The sequence below is a fragment of the Pleurodeles waltl genome, chromosome 1_1 (assembly GCF_031143425.1).
Source record: "Pleurodeles waltl isolate 20211129_DDA chromosome 1_1, aPleWal1.hap1.20221129, whole genome shotgun sequence".
Taxonomy (NCBI): Eukaryota; Metazoa; Chordata; class Amphibia; order Caudata; family Salamandridae; genus Pleurodeles; species Pleurodeles waltl.
This window is the reverse complement of record NC_090436.1, coordinates 289,699,144-289,714,009: the sequence shown is the minus strand read 5'-3', so window position 1 is coordinate 289,714,009 and position 14,866 is coordinate 289,699,144. Positions and strand designations below refer to the sequence as shown.

The 14,866-nt window shown below is 41.7% G+C and overlaps 1 protein-coding gene across 1 annotated transcript in view; it reads right to left on the bottom strand.

Annotated features, from left to right (window-relative positions):
- NDUFS4 (NADH:ubiquinone oxidoreductase subunit S4) overlaps window positions 1-14,866 on the bottom strand; it is a 260,074-nt gene that overhangs the window by 23,890 nt on the left and 221,318 nt on the right. The gene's annotated exons all lie outside the window — the stretch shown is intronic.

Genomic DNA, 14,866 nt, shown 5'->3' with positions numbered 1-14,866 from the left:
ATATATATATATATATATATATATATATATATATATATATATATATACACACACACACACACACATACATATATATATGGATATATTTATATATATATATAAAATACATATATGGAAAATGTCACTTACCCAGTGTACATCTGTTCGTGGCATTAGTCGCTGCAGATTCACATGCTGTGCACATCCCGCCATCTGGTGTTGGACTCGGAGTGTTACAAGTTGTTTTTCTTCGAAGAAGTCTTTTCGAGTCACGAGACCGAGGGACTCCTCCCATTTCGACTCCATTGCGCATGGGCGTCGACTCCATCTTAGATTGTTTTCCCCGCAGAGGGTGAGGTAGGAGTTGTGTATGCTAGTAATAGTGCCCATGCAATGGAATGAATACGTATGTACATAATGAAGTTTAAAGTAATATATTTACAAATTTATAAATGTTCAAGATCAACTTATAAACGGCTACAGGCTCCCGGGGAGGCGGGTGGGCGCATGTGAATCTGCAGCGACTAATGCCACGAACAGATGTACACTGGGTAAGTGACATTTTCCGTTCGATGGCATGTGTAGCTGCAGATACACATGCTGTGCATCGACTAGTAAGCAGTTATCTCCCCAAAAGCGGTGGTTCAGCCTGTAGGAGCTGAAGTTGCTTGAAACAATGTTCTTACTATAGCCTGAGCTACTGTGGCTTGTTGTGAAGTTAACACATCTACACAGTAGTGTTTGGTAAATGTATGAGGCGTAGACCATGTTGCTGCCTTACATATTTCGTTCATTGGAATATTTCCTAGAAAGGCCATGGTAGCACCTTTCTTTCTGGTTGAGTGTGCCTTTGGTGTAATAGGCAGCTCTCTCTTTGCTTTAAGATAGCAGGTTTGAATACACTTAACTATCCATCTAGCAATGCCTTGTTTTGAAATTGGATTTCCTGTATGAGGTTTTTGAAAGGCAATAAATAGTTGTTTTGTTTTTCAAATTAGTTTTGTTCTGTCAATGTAGTACATTAGCGCTCTTTTGATGTCTAATGTATGTAGTGCTCTTTCAGCTACAGAATCTGGCTGTGGGAAGAACACTGGTAATTCTACTGTTTGATTCAAGTGGAACGGTGAGATAACTTTTGGTAAAATTTTTGGATTTGTCCGTAGAACTACTTTATTCTTGTGTATTTGAATAAATGGTTCTTGTATGGTAAATGCTTGAATTTCACTCACTCTTCTTAGAGATGTGATGGCAATCAAGAATGCAACTTTCCACGTTAAGTATTGCATTTCACAAGAGTGCATGGGCTCAAAAGGCAGACCCATGAGTCGTGTTAAGACAATGTTGAGGTTCCATGAAGGAACTGGTGGTGTTTTTGGTGGTATAATTCTCTTTAGGCCTTCCATAAACGCTTTTATGACAGGTATCCTAAATAATGAAGTTGAGTGCGTAATTTGCAGGTAAGCTGAAATTGCGGTAAGATGTATCTTTATAGAAGAGAAAGCTAGTTTTGACTTTTGCAAATGTAGTAAGTATCCTACTATATGTTTTGCAGATGCGTGTAAGGGTTGAATTTGATTATTATGGCAGTAATAAACAAATCTTTTCCACTTATTTGCATAGCAGTGTCTAGTGGTAGGTTTCCTAGCTGGTCTTATGACTTCCATACATTCTTGTGTGAGGTCTAAGTGTCCGAATTCTAGGATTTCAGGAGCCAAATTCCTAGATTCAGCGATGCTGGATTTGGATGTCTGATCTGTTGTTTGTGTTGTGTTAACAGATCTGGTTTGTTTGGTAGTTTGACATGAGGTACTACTGAAAGGTCTAGTAGTGTTGTGTACCAAGGTCGTCTTGCCCATGTTGGTGCTATTAGTATGAGTTTGAGTTTGTTTTGACTCAACTTGTTTACTAGATCTGGAAGGAGTGGGAGAGGGGGAAAAGCGTAAGCAAATATTCCTGACCAGTTCATCCATAACGCATTGCCCTGAGACTGATCTTGTGGGTACCTGGATGCGAAGTTTTGGCATTTTGAGTTTTCCTTTGTTGCAAATAGATCGATTTGTGGTGTTCCCCAAATTTGGAAGTAAGTGTTTAGTATTTGGGGGTGAATCTCCCATTCGTGGATCTGTTGGTGATCCCGAGAGAGATTGTCTGCTAACTGGTTCTGAATTCCTGGAATAAATTGTGCTATTAGGCGAATGTGGTTGTGAATCGCCCAATGCCATATTTTCTGTGTCAGGATACACAACTGTGTCGAGTGTGTCCCTCCCTGTTTGTTTAGGTAATACATTGTTGTCATGTTGTCTGTTTTGACAAGAATGTATTTGTGGGTTATTATGGGTTGAAATGCTTTCAGCGCTAGAAATACCGCTAACAGTTCTAAGTGATTTATGTGAAACTGTCTTTGTTGTATGTCCCATTGTCCTTGGATGCTGTGTTGATTGAGGTGTGCTCCCCACCCTGTCATGGAAGCATCTGTCGTTATTACGTATTGTGGCACTGGGTCTTGGAAAGGCCGCCCTTGGTTTAAATTTATACTGTACCACCATTGAAGCAAGATGTATGTTTGGCGGTCTATCAACACCAGATCTAGAAGCTGACCCTGTGCTTGTGACCATTGTGATGCTAGGCACTGTTGTAAGGGCCGCATGTGCAACCTTGCATTTGGGACAATGGCTATGCATGAAGACATCATGCCTAGTAGTTTCATTACGATTTTGACTTGTATCCTTTGTTTTGGATACATGGTCTGTATTACATTGTGAAATGTTTGAATTCTTTGTGGACTTGTAGGGGCAATCCCTTTTGCTGTGTTGATTGTCGCCCCTAAGTATTGTTGTGTTTGACATGGCAGAAGGTGTGACTTTGCGTAGTTGATTGATAAACCTAGTTTGTGTAGGATTTCTATGACATAGCTTGTGTGTTGTGAACACCGTCTTAGCGTGTTGGTTTTGATTAACCAATCGTCCAGGTACGGGAACACATGTATTTGTTGCCTTCTGATATGTGCAGCTACTACTGCCAGGCATTTTGTAAAAACTCTTGGCACAGTTGTTATTCCGAATGGCAACACTTTGAATTGGTAATGTATCCCTTGGAATACAAACCTTAGATACTTTCTGTGTGAAGGATGTATTGGTATATGGAAATATGCATCCTTTAGGTCTAGTGTTGTCATGTAGTCTTGTTGTTTGAGCAGTGGGATTACGTCTTGTAATGTAACCATGTGAAAGTGGTCTGATTTGATGTAGGTATTTAATGTTCTGAGATCTAGTATAGGTCTCAGACTCTTGTCTTTTTTGGGTATCAGAAAGTACAGTGAGTAAACTCCTGTGTTTATTTGTTGTCTTGGTACTAATTCTATTGCTTCTTTCTGTAGCAATGCCTGAACTTCTAGTCCTAGAAGATCTATATGTTGTTTTGACATACTGTGTGTTTTCGGAGGGACGTTTGGAGGGAATTTGAGGAATTCTATGCAATAACCATGCTGGATAATTGCTAAGACCCAAGTGTCTGTTGTTATTCCCTCCCAATGTGTGTAAAACTTGGTTAGTCTCCCCCCCCCACAGGTGTTATGTGTTGGGGATTTGTGACCTTGAAGTCACTGGTTGTATGGAGGAGTTTTGGGACTTTGGAACTTTACTCTATTTCTTTGAAATTGTCCTCCTCTATATTGTCCCCGAAAACCTCCCCGCTGATACTGGCTCTGGTAAGTGGGCTTTGTTTGTGAGGTTGTAGCTTCTGCGGTTTGCCCTCGAAACCCCCCTCGAAATTGTGTCTTTCGAAATGTGCCTCTGCTCTGCGGGGAGTAGAGTGCGCCCATGGCTTTGGCTGTGTCAGTGTCTTTCTTAAGTTTTTCTATAGCAGTGTCCACCTCCGGCCCAAACAACTGCTGTCCATTGAATGGCATATTTAGCACAGCTTGCTGTATCTCTGGTTTAAATCCTGATGTACGCAGCCATGCATGTCTCCTTATTGTTACTGCTGTGTTGACAGTTCTAGCAGCTGTGTCTGCAGCATGCATTGCTGACCGTATCTGATTATTGGAGATACTTGTCCCTCTTCTACCACTTGCTGCGCTCTTTTTTGGAACTCTCTTGGTAAATGTTCAATAAAGTGTTGCATCTCATCCCAATGGGCCCTATCATATCTGGCTAACAAAGCTTGCGAATTTGCAATACGCCACTGGTTTGCTGCCTGTGCCGCCACCCTTTTGCCTGCAGCATCGAATTTTCTACTTTCTTTATCTGGAGGTGGTGCATCTCCTGAAGTATGAGAGTTGGCTCTTTTACGCGCTGCTCCCACTACAACAGAGTCTGGTGTTAGCTGTTGTGTGATGTACACTGGGTCTGTTGGTGGTGGTTTATATTTTTTATCTACTCTTGGAGTAATGGCTCTCCCTTTGACAGGCTCCTCAAACACTTGTTTGGAGTGTTTTAGCATTCCAGGTAACATCAGAAGACTTTGATATTGACTGTGTGTGGACGACAGTGTATTAAAAAGAAAGTCGTCTTCAATGGGTTCTGAATGAAGGCTGACATTGTGAAATGCCGCTGCTCTCGACACCACCTGAGCGTAGCCTGTACTATCCTCTGGTGGCGATGGTCTCGCTGGATAGCATTCAGGACTATTATCAGACACTGGTGCGTCATAAAGGTCCCATGTGTCAGGGTCATCTTGACTCATTCCTGTATGAGTTGGGGATTGCATCATTGGTGGAGTGGCTACCGGTGATGGTTGCGGAGAGTGATGTGGGGATGGTGGTGGTGTTACTTGTTTAGCCACCTTTGCGTGCGGTTGTTTATCCTTGTCTTGGAAGGCAAGTTTACGTTTCATTTTGATTGTAGGAAGAGTGCTGATCTTCCCTGTATCTTTTTGAATAAAGAGCCGTCTTGGTGTGTGATCTGGCTCTATTGTCTCTAATTCTTGTCCAAATCTGTGTGTCTTCATTTGTGAGGACAGTCCTTGTTCCTCTGAATAGGAACTTATTTTCGGATCGGAGGCCGGATGTTTCGGTACCGAAACCTTTTCGGCTGCCTTTTTCGCCTCCGACGAAACCTTCTTTACTTTCGGCGTCGTGCCCTCTCGGTGCCGATCCATTACGGTGCCGCTGTCTCGATGCCGAATCTTCTCGGAGCCACTCTCTCGGGCCCGAGATTGCTGTGTGCCGGTATCTCGACCGGAGTCGGATGACTTCGACACCAGCTCGCCCTTTTCCGGTGCCAATGGACGGTCACCTATTTTTCGGGTTAAGCCATGGCCTGTTGGCGGTGGCGTCCCCTAGGCTTTAGCGGTCTTCTCGTGAGTTTTTTGTTTCGACGTCTTACTCACGGTTTTCGGCGTTTCTTCGGGATCGATCTCCTCCGAGTCTGAATCTTGGGTGGAGAATGTTTCTTCCTCCTCCTCGAAACGCCCTTGTCCTGTCGGTGCCGACGCCATTTGCAGTCTTCTTGCTCTTCGGACCCTGAGTGTCTTCCTGGACCGAAACACTCGACAGGCCTCACAAGTATCCTCCTTGTGTTCTGGGGATAAACACAAGTTACAGACCAGGTGTTGATCTGTATATGGATACTTGTTATGGCATTTTGGACAGAAGCGGAATGGGGTCCGTTCCATCAGCCTTGAAGAGACACGAGGCAGGCCGACCAGGCCCCGACGGGGATCGAAAAAACCCCGAAGGGCCACCGGAGCTCTTCTTAATTCGGTGTCGATCTGTTGTAACTAACCTGATACCGAACGCAAACAATACCGAAGATTTTTCTGAGATTCTAACTAACTTTCCGACCCGAAACACGGAGCGAAAAGGAACACGTCCGAACCTGATGGCGGAAAAAAAACAATCTAAGATGGAGTCGACGCCCATGCGCAATGGAGTCGAAATGGGAGGAGTGCCTCGGTCTCGTGACTCGAAAAGACTTCTTCGAAGAAAAACAACTTGTAACACTCCGAGCCCAACACCAGATGGCGGGATGTGCACAGCATGTGTATCTGCAGCTACACATGCCATCGAACATATATATATATGTTAGATTGGATCATGTAATCCCTGTATAAACGGCAGTCACTAATTTCTTTTTTTACTTTATTTATTTTATTGTATTTATTTATAATCGGTGACTTATGATGCACCAAGTCAATGATCATAAAGAAAAGACATCAGAACTCGACTATTATAAGGTTATTACAGCCGAGCTCTGACATCACAATGCTTGCTTCCGGAGCCGACAGCTGAGGTAAGAGGCAGGTCATGGAACATAATTAAAGCAGCTGTTTAAAGGAGCAAACAAAATTATTGTTTTTTCTCTCTTTTGCTCTATTTTAATAGCTTACAATGACAACCAGATAGAATATATTTATGGTTTGCACTCCCTTGATAGATAAAAGCTAGTATCTTACTGCATGTTTCTACATGTTCGGAGCTACTGCAGCATTTTTACATAAAACAAAAAACAAAACAAAAAAAACTTTAACTGTGTCTAATATCGGTCTGCAATAAATATCTAACAGGTTTTTGATGTGCTTAAATTTCATTTGAAAGATCTACACACCCAGGTTTAAGTAGTTTGTGGAAAAGGTTATGGTGTGATGTGTCTATGGTAAGGATATTGCAAGACACCTTAGAGTTCCATTACCTTATAGAGAACTCTGCCTTTGGCCTCATTCATCTGTATGGAACTCCTCAGGGATCTACAAAGTGATGACACTATAATTATAAAACCCTCCCATAGCAGATAATTTCAGATGGAATATTCTGTACTGAGAATTCCTCTAGGCTAAACATAATTGTAGTTCTGAAGAGGACTGCATCATGGCAAGTTGTGCTACGATGAGCAGGCTGAAGTTGAGAGGTTCCTCTAGGAAACAGCTTAAAATGGTGAATGATCGTGCGGACCTTGTGTGTAGGGAGGAGATTTTACTTCAAACACTCAAGAAATTGGAGGGGCAGCAGAATCCCATCCAATTCATCACAAAATACTCACAGGGGGCTGAGAAACTTCAGAAGATTTTGAAACGTAGGTGGGATATTTTGGCCCAGGATCCTATATTAAAGAATAAGATGGGCATCAAATCTGCAGAAACATACAGAAGGAATACTTCTTTGAAAGACATGTTGCTCCATAGCTTCCTAAAAATGGGATGTGGTTAACAAAATTGCAAGTCTTTAAAGTATGTGAACATTATAAGGACTCTAAATATAGTAATAATGGGACAGTGTCCTTTTGGAGGGTACATAGAAAAAATTGAATATTACCAAATTCTTTACATGCACTATAGACTTTGAAGTATAAGTCATTGTGTGTCCTTGTGAGAAATGGTATATTAGATTCACTATGTTCACTGTCAAAAATGGAATTCTGGGGCATTGGTGGGCTAACAATGGATCCTACAGCACAGCTAAACATTTTAAAGAAGAACGTCAGAGAGACTGAAAGTTGGCAAATGTTTTCGCTTTGAGAAACTCGATACAGAAGCGATGCGTGATGAATTGAACGCGGTCCTCTGAGGATGTTATTTCTTAATTGATAGTTGCTTTACACGCTACGGTTTTTGAGCATTCAGCATACGTTTGATATCGCAAAATAAGGATACCCAGAGTAAGTCTGATGATTTGGAAAGTCTTTGAGAGTAATTATCTCATAGGACGAAACACGTGTTGGCTGTTGTTGCATTATGGATATTGGTTCCAAGGACGGCTATTGTTGCTCTGATGGACTTCCTATTTCAAGATTAAATTGAGTTTTTTTGCTCACGAATCCCAGTGCGATTGATATTTTGATGCTATTTGCACTAAACAATAAGCTTGGACTAAAAACATACATGAAGGACTGAGTTTCGATTCATGAGTACCCTGACACCTGTTTATCATTGGCAAAATTGTTGGCCTTAGATTTAGTGCCAAATAAACCACAGGGGGTATTAGATTGTCTGCTGCGAGGAAGTTAGAATCACATTTAATCCTGGACACTAGTTGTACTATCCATAGAGTCATGCATAATGATGAAGAGCATTCGGTCCACTTATAGTATGACTTGATAATGAATTCTACTGTTTTGGTCCTATGTTAGAGATGTCTTCCTGCTCTTTTAATATGCAAACAAGGGTAGTGATTTGTATGGTCGCTTTTATGTTGATTGATTTATATGTTTTGAGGTTTTTTTTTTGTATTTTTATGGGTTGGATTGCAATTTCTCCTTATGCACTGTTTCTTTAGTTTTTTATCCTCTTCTGTTTTAGATCTTAAATTAATAATGACTACGATTTATGAGCAATTATACAGGAAGGGAAAATGATGACTGGAGTCAGGCCACTTTAGAGGAGTAGCTGATTTATGAGCGAAGATTATATTCATAGTATGATTTGGATCAGATTTAATGGATAAAGTGTATGCTACTATAACTTAATTGTAGCTGTGGATGTTTGGCAAACTATTTATGGTTATAAATTATGACCGTCAACAACTGATTAGAACGTTCTATTTTGCTACTGTAGCCTAATTATATATCATCTCGAATTTATGTCTATGGAGATTTCATACCAGCAATGGCAAATAATCATGAATGAGATATTGGATTTTTATAAGCTGTTCATTATTAATCAGGTAATATTTCCACGTGTGTATGATATGAAATGATATTTACAATGGCAAACAATTACAAACGTGATTTTTTTACACTATATTTACTGAAAATACTGATTTTCTTTCCTGTGTTTGTGGGATTAGGATTATTTCATATATTAGTTTTTTTATTTTTTGTCGGTGCATTAAAGACTAGTGATTGTATTTTTTCACCAAGCACGACAATGTTGATATGGGTTTTGCAAGCCTTTCTTTTATTGTGACTGTAGTCCCTTCAATGAGTTTTGAAATGAACAATGAATCACCTCACCTGGTCAAGACCTGTTATGGTCGAAACACTTTATTTTTCGACATTAAGCAAAAACGATTTTTCCACAATCTCCGGTGTGGCTTGTCAGTGGATTATTATTATTATTTATTATTATTATTATTTATTTTTTTAAATCGGCGGTGATTCCTGCCGCAATAGCCCCGGTCCACAGGCTGGCCACGGGCAGCTTTGCATCTTGTGTGCCGAGTGAAAAAAAAATATATATATATTATACATATATATCCTTTTCAAGGTTGGAGTGTGTGTGCATCACTTTAATCCTAAAAGGGTTTTGTTTTAACTCTGGGTGCTCTCGTGTCTGGACAAAGCTAAACCTCTCTGATGGACTATAATGATAGTGAAACACAAGTCAGGGGTTGCTTTTCCTCATTCCAAGTTGGCTTGGATGGTATTTCACCAATCCAAAGCTGTAATACTGTACCTGGAGTAGTGAAAGGCTTTTCTCATTTTACAGCTCGGCGAGGATGGCACTGTGCCAATCCTACGCTTAAAGACTTTGCTGTACAAATGGCAAAATATTTTCCCTTCATAGCTCTGAGCGGATGGCACTGTGCTAATCATATGCTTAAAAACATTGCTAGAAAAACAGACATTTGAGGTGATCAAATCTACAGTGCTGCTGGTGTTGCAGGGTGCTTCTTACTGGAGCTGATCTCCACCTAAACATAGGAACTACCCAGAGTTCTCTCTTCTTTTTTGCATTAATACCGATGTATATATATATATATTTATGTATTACCTAGTGGCGCTTGCCACTAGGTAATACATAGTTATAGTTAGGACCATGTATCTATAGAAAAATCATTTTTTGACTTGCCTATATCTTTGGCACTGTTTTACGAAACTTCACGAAACTTGCCCAAAAAAAGGGGCCTGGTGATTCTTGTTGCGCACAGAAAGTTTCGGGGTGATCCATCAAATGGGGGCTGAGAAAAAAAAGGGGTGGGCATGTGTGTTTCCCATGTTAGTTCACATAGGACCCTTGAATACGACTAAAGCCTTTCGCTTATTTGGTGGTAAGCTGAGCAGTAGTTTTGGAGATATTAAAGGGAACACAAATGTATATATCTAGGGTCGCTGATCCATTGTGACATTTTCGCAGCATATTTGCGATTGCACGCAACAACTGGACTGGCTGGCTGCAACCTGACTAGAATTTGCAGCTGCCATTTTAGATAACAGGACAGTCCCCAGGGTTGAAAACTGACATGAAAAGTGGCATAAGGTGTCAGGATGGGGTAACTCTGAACCCAGGGCAGTGATATAGTAGTGTTTGTAGGTTAATTTATGATCATATAATTTTTTTTTACACTATGCGATATTTGCAAATACCTGGCGACACTCATTGTGGCTCCCTGTGTATTGTCACAACTAATTTGTGAATGTCAGCAACAACAGAAAAAAAAGATTTACAGGCATTCATACATTAATTCACTTACAGTGGAATCTCATGCCCACATTGAGAGAACCAATGAGACAGCCATACGTCCTTTTACAAACCCACTCAGCCCCTCACATACCCCTTCACAGAACCACTCAGTGTCATGCACTCATTCACAGAGCCAGTCACACCCCTATGCACTCAGTCTGAGATCCAGTCACACCCTCCCTCACCTATTCAGACCCATTTACACCCTCATGCAGTTATCCGCAGACCTAGTCATACCCTCATGCACCCATTCAAAAGTCTACTCAGACCCTCATGCACCCATCCAGAGTCCCAGTGACACCCTCACACACCAACTCACAGACCCACACAGGCACTGATGCACCTACTGACACACCCACTCTCACACCTAGACACGATCACAGCCATTCTCACACCCAGATACCTTCTGTCACACCTATTCTCACACCCAGAGAGACAGTCCGAGGCCAACTCCCGCCAGACACAGTGAAAGGCTGTGGGCAGCATGGGGTTCGGTGGTTAAGGGGGTTGGTCGCAGCATCTGGCTGCAGGCCATGTCCTGCGGCCAGGCACGGCCAAAGGCCATCTGTGGTGAGGGTTTGGGTGGTTCTAGGGGTTGGCCGAGGCCAGGCCCTGCTGCTAACCCCCGCTGATAATGGCCGAAAGGGTTGTGTGGTGATAAGGGTTGGGCTTAGGGCCTAGCGCCTAGCCAGAGGCTAGGCCCTTCGGCCAACCCCTGCTGTGAAGGGCTGAAGGCTGTGCGCAGTGCAGGGTTTGGTTGTTTTAGGGGCGGTTGGATTTAAGTATAGTAATGAAGATTACTTTAACAAAACATAGAAATTTACTGAAAAAAACAAAGGTTACAGGGACTTTATAGTTAGGCTCACATTTTAAAACTATACAACCAAGAAATTCACTTGTTATAACTCACGCCCTTGTCATGCACTGCTAATTACCCCACAAATTACAGCACTCATGACATCTCTGGTAACATCACTGATGATGTCTCTAACATCTGCAGTACAATTATTGGTCAGATAACTATGCACGGCAGGGGAGCGAGGGCAAGAGTTATAGATACTTGAAGTAACTAACTATAAAAGGCTAAGTTCTATGGTTTTTCTATGATTTTGTTCGGTTAAAATGTGAGCCTAGCTATAACGTCCCTGTAACTTCTGTTTCTTAAGTGAATAAATATATATATATATATATATATATATATATATATATATATATATATATAGCTACCAAGTAGCAGTCGCCACTGGGTAGATATAGTTAGGACCACAGATCGTTAGGGAATAGATTGTTTTTGTTTGCTAATTACTTTGGCACCATTTCAAGAATCGTCACAACACTTTCCAAAAAAAAAAAAAAAAAAAAAAAAAAAAGGCTCCTCCATCTCAGCTCTTTCCACGAAAATTGCAGGGTGAGACATTAAGCAAGGGGGGTGGAAAATGGGGGAAAGTGGGTTGAAAAAAGTGTTTGTCCCATGCAAATGTCCATGGGAAAATTGAACAGCTGATTCAAATGGCTGATTGGAATTACATCAAATGGAATAACATCAAATTTGGCAGAAAAATTGATCTTGATCCAGAGAGCTGCCTTTTGTGATTTGGTGCAAATACATCCAGTATTTTATGAGAAATTAAGGTTAAAAATTAATTGATATTTCACACAGTGGGGGATCCACAGACCCAACAGATCAAAAGTTAAGATCTTATTGGCTCCCACAACATCGATGCTGTGGCAGCCATTTTAGGACTCAGTCCCTTGTCCTGAAAAAAGGTAATAAAAATAAACATATAACGGGGCAAGCTAGGGATGTCTTTACCCCGTGGGCTGGTGGGGTCAAAACCATTTTTTTTTGCTTGACGGTACCATGGATCCTCAGAGGGAAAAAAATTAAAAAAGATAAGGAGGGTGGGCTACCCCCATTTCAATTTGAATCCCCCTGTGGGTGGGCCAGGTGTAAGGGGAGGTGACCTGTTTTTGTTTTTGGAAAGTGGGTGCATGTAAATACCCTTTACAAGCCATTACATGGCCCCAAGGACCCCTTCTCCAGGGTTGCATCATGAAATAAAGAGGAGGGTGTGTACAACCCCCACCCTGGTTTTGGCACTGGGGACCGCATGCACTATGGCCTGCCTCCTTTTTGAATGCAGAGGAGCACATGGGGCCCATCTCTCTGAGATGATTTTAGCCCTGGGGACTCAGTCCCTGGGTCCTGACTCATAACAGTGTACAAGAATCTCATCGCCTGGGAAACTGGAAGTCTGTGCCTGCCAGAGAGCGGGCAGGAAAGATTTCATTGCTCCCACCCAGTAGGAGCAGGAACTCTCCTGCTGGGAAGGAACTGAAATTAATCTTCCTGGCTGTGCTCTGGCAGGAAGAGAATGGAGGACAGAGAAAAGCTGCTCCTGCTAGGGGAGCAAAGAAGAAATGCAGATCCTGTTGGCACCCAAGGATGAGTGCTGGCAGGGGATCCAGTGGGGCACAGGAGTCTCTCCCCACAACACCTAACTTAGGACAATGCTGTGGGTGCCCTGGGAGGGATCAGGGCACTCAACAACAGAAAGGAGTGGGCTCCACGCACTGCCAACAAATAAAGATAAACAAATGGCTCCCTCCGAGACACCCTCTGCTCACGTGGTATTTAAAAAAAAAAAAAAATCAAAAAGATATCACATGCACAATCAGCTGTACGTTTAATTCTGTATTTCTTTACTACAGTACAAAAACAAACATCCATATAGGTGTTTCAAAGAAAACAGCTCAGTGCAAGTGGTTTGTGGTAGAGGTGAATATTTGTGCGCAAAAGATATTTACAAATGATAATACTAATTGTATATTTCTATTAGCACAGAACTCATACACATGAAGTTTACTGCACAAAAGAACACATTAAGAGCAGGCAACAGTGTAGTTTGTTGATGTTTCATTCCCTAACAATTACTGCTATAGGGTCTTCTATAGCACAAAGAACAGTGGTAGCAACTTATGGCAAACAAAATCAGAGAAACCCAGTTACAAACGGACTCAATGGATGAACAGGAACAATGTCAGGAGTTGAAATCATCTTACCCTAAAATTGTGTCCAAGCAATCCTGTAAATATCAGGATATTTCAGTACCTAAGTGAAAAGTAACCACAACTGAATTAAAAATGGCCCTGTTGAGAATAGGAACCATGCAACCCCTTATTTGTTTGCAGCCAACAAAAAAAAGGGCTGGCTCCTTCCGGCACCGAAGATGGGCTGCTAGCTTGGAAGCTGGCAGGGCTCCGGAGCCTTGGACATGCCATAAAAAAAAATGAAAAAATAGAAACTGGTAACAGGAATATGAAATGAGCAGAGCTGCCGCTTATTTCTTATTTACTACTTCTACTGGGGCAGGAAGGGGGAGAGGAGAGTGCCCCATAATGCCATGTGAGAGCTTTCTATATATTTTCTTAGTACCTCCCAGTACCCCAAGAAGGGGCAAGGGCACCAGCTACAATTTTTTGGTGTTGCTACCATTTTTGTTTTTAATGTTGTGGAGGCTGAAGGGAGCTATGAGCCCTGTAGGATTTTTTTTTTTTTATAAAAGCCACAGTACGCCTCATGGGCTATTGAATATATAGCCCACAGGAGAACATACTGTAATTTATAAAGCTCTTCAGCTGCAGTGCAAGAACACTCTGTGGTTGGGTCTATGACTGCATTTTGTGAACTGACATGTATAAAAAAAAGACCCACACATCTTCAGGGTTGTTTTGAAAAATAAATTCTTCATTTAAAGATTTCTGAGACAATTATTGTTAATAAGCATTGCCATGTGTGTCCTATTAAAACAAATTAAATTATGCTTATAAATAAATTATTGTGGAGACTTTTTGACAGACCTAATAGGTCTGCTTTGTATATGGCCATGAGCTGTTTGGTCCTCTGATAAAGCCAACAGGTCTGCTTTTTTTATTTTGGTGTTCTGGCCCTCTGACAAAGCAAACAGGTTTGCTTAGATTGAAAAATGACCCCCTTTATATTGTTACTTTCTGTTTAAGAAAAAAAAGGTCTAACATTCACAGAAAAGTGGGTGGATGTGCCCGACCCCCCCACTGCACACAACCTTAGCTACAAGTACAGGGTTGGGGGTTAAGTACGCACCAGTAGCCTGGCCACAGGCAAGGCACTGCGATCAATCCACTGCTGTGCACTTCAGCTGTGCGTGGTGGAGGGTTGAACAACCATGGGGGAAGGGATGGGGAGATTGGCTGCCCAGTTCCATCCCCGCCGAGGTGTCAGCAGAGGGCCAGGCCACTGGACAGGCCCTGTGTCCAATCCCACACCACAAACTGCGACGGGCATCTTACTTTTCATTTACAAAAACATAGAAATTCACTGAAGAAAACAAAGGTTAAAGTGTTGGTATAGTTAAGAATTATAAAAAAAATGTATGCAAAGTAAAATATTACCTTGGAAATCAATAAAATTAAATAAGTTAATAAAAATAAAAAATAAAAAAAAAATAAAAAACTTACCACCGATCCTCGTCGTCTCAGCAGCAGGCACAGGCTCCCAGCCTGCCCTGCCGCC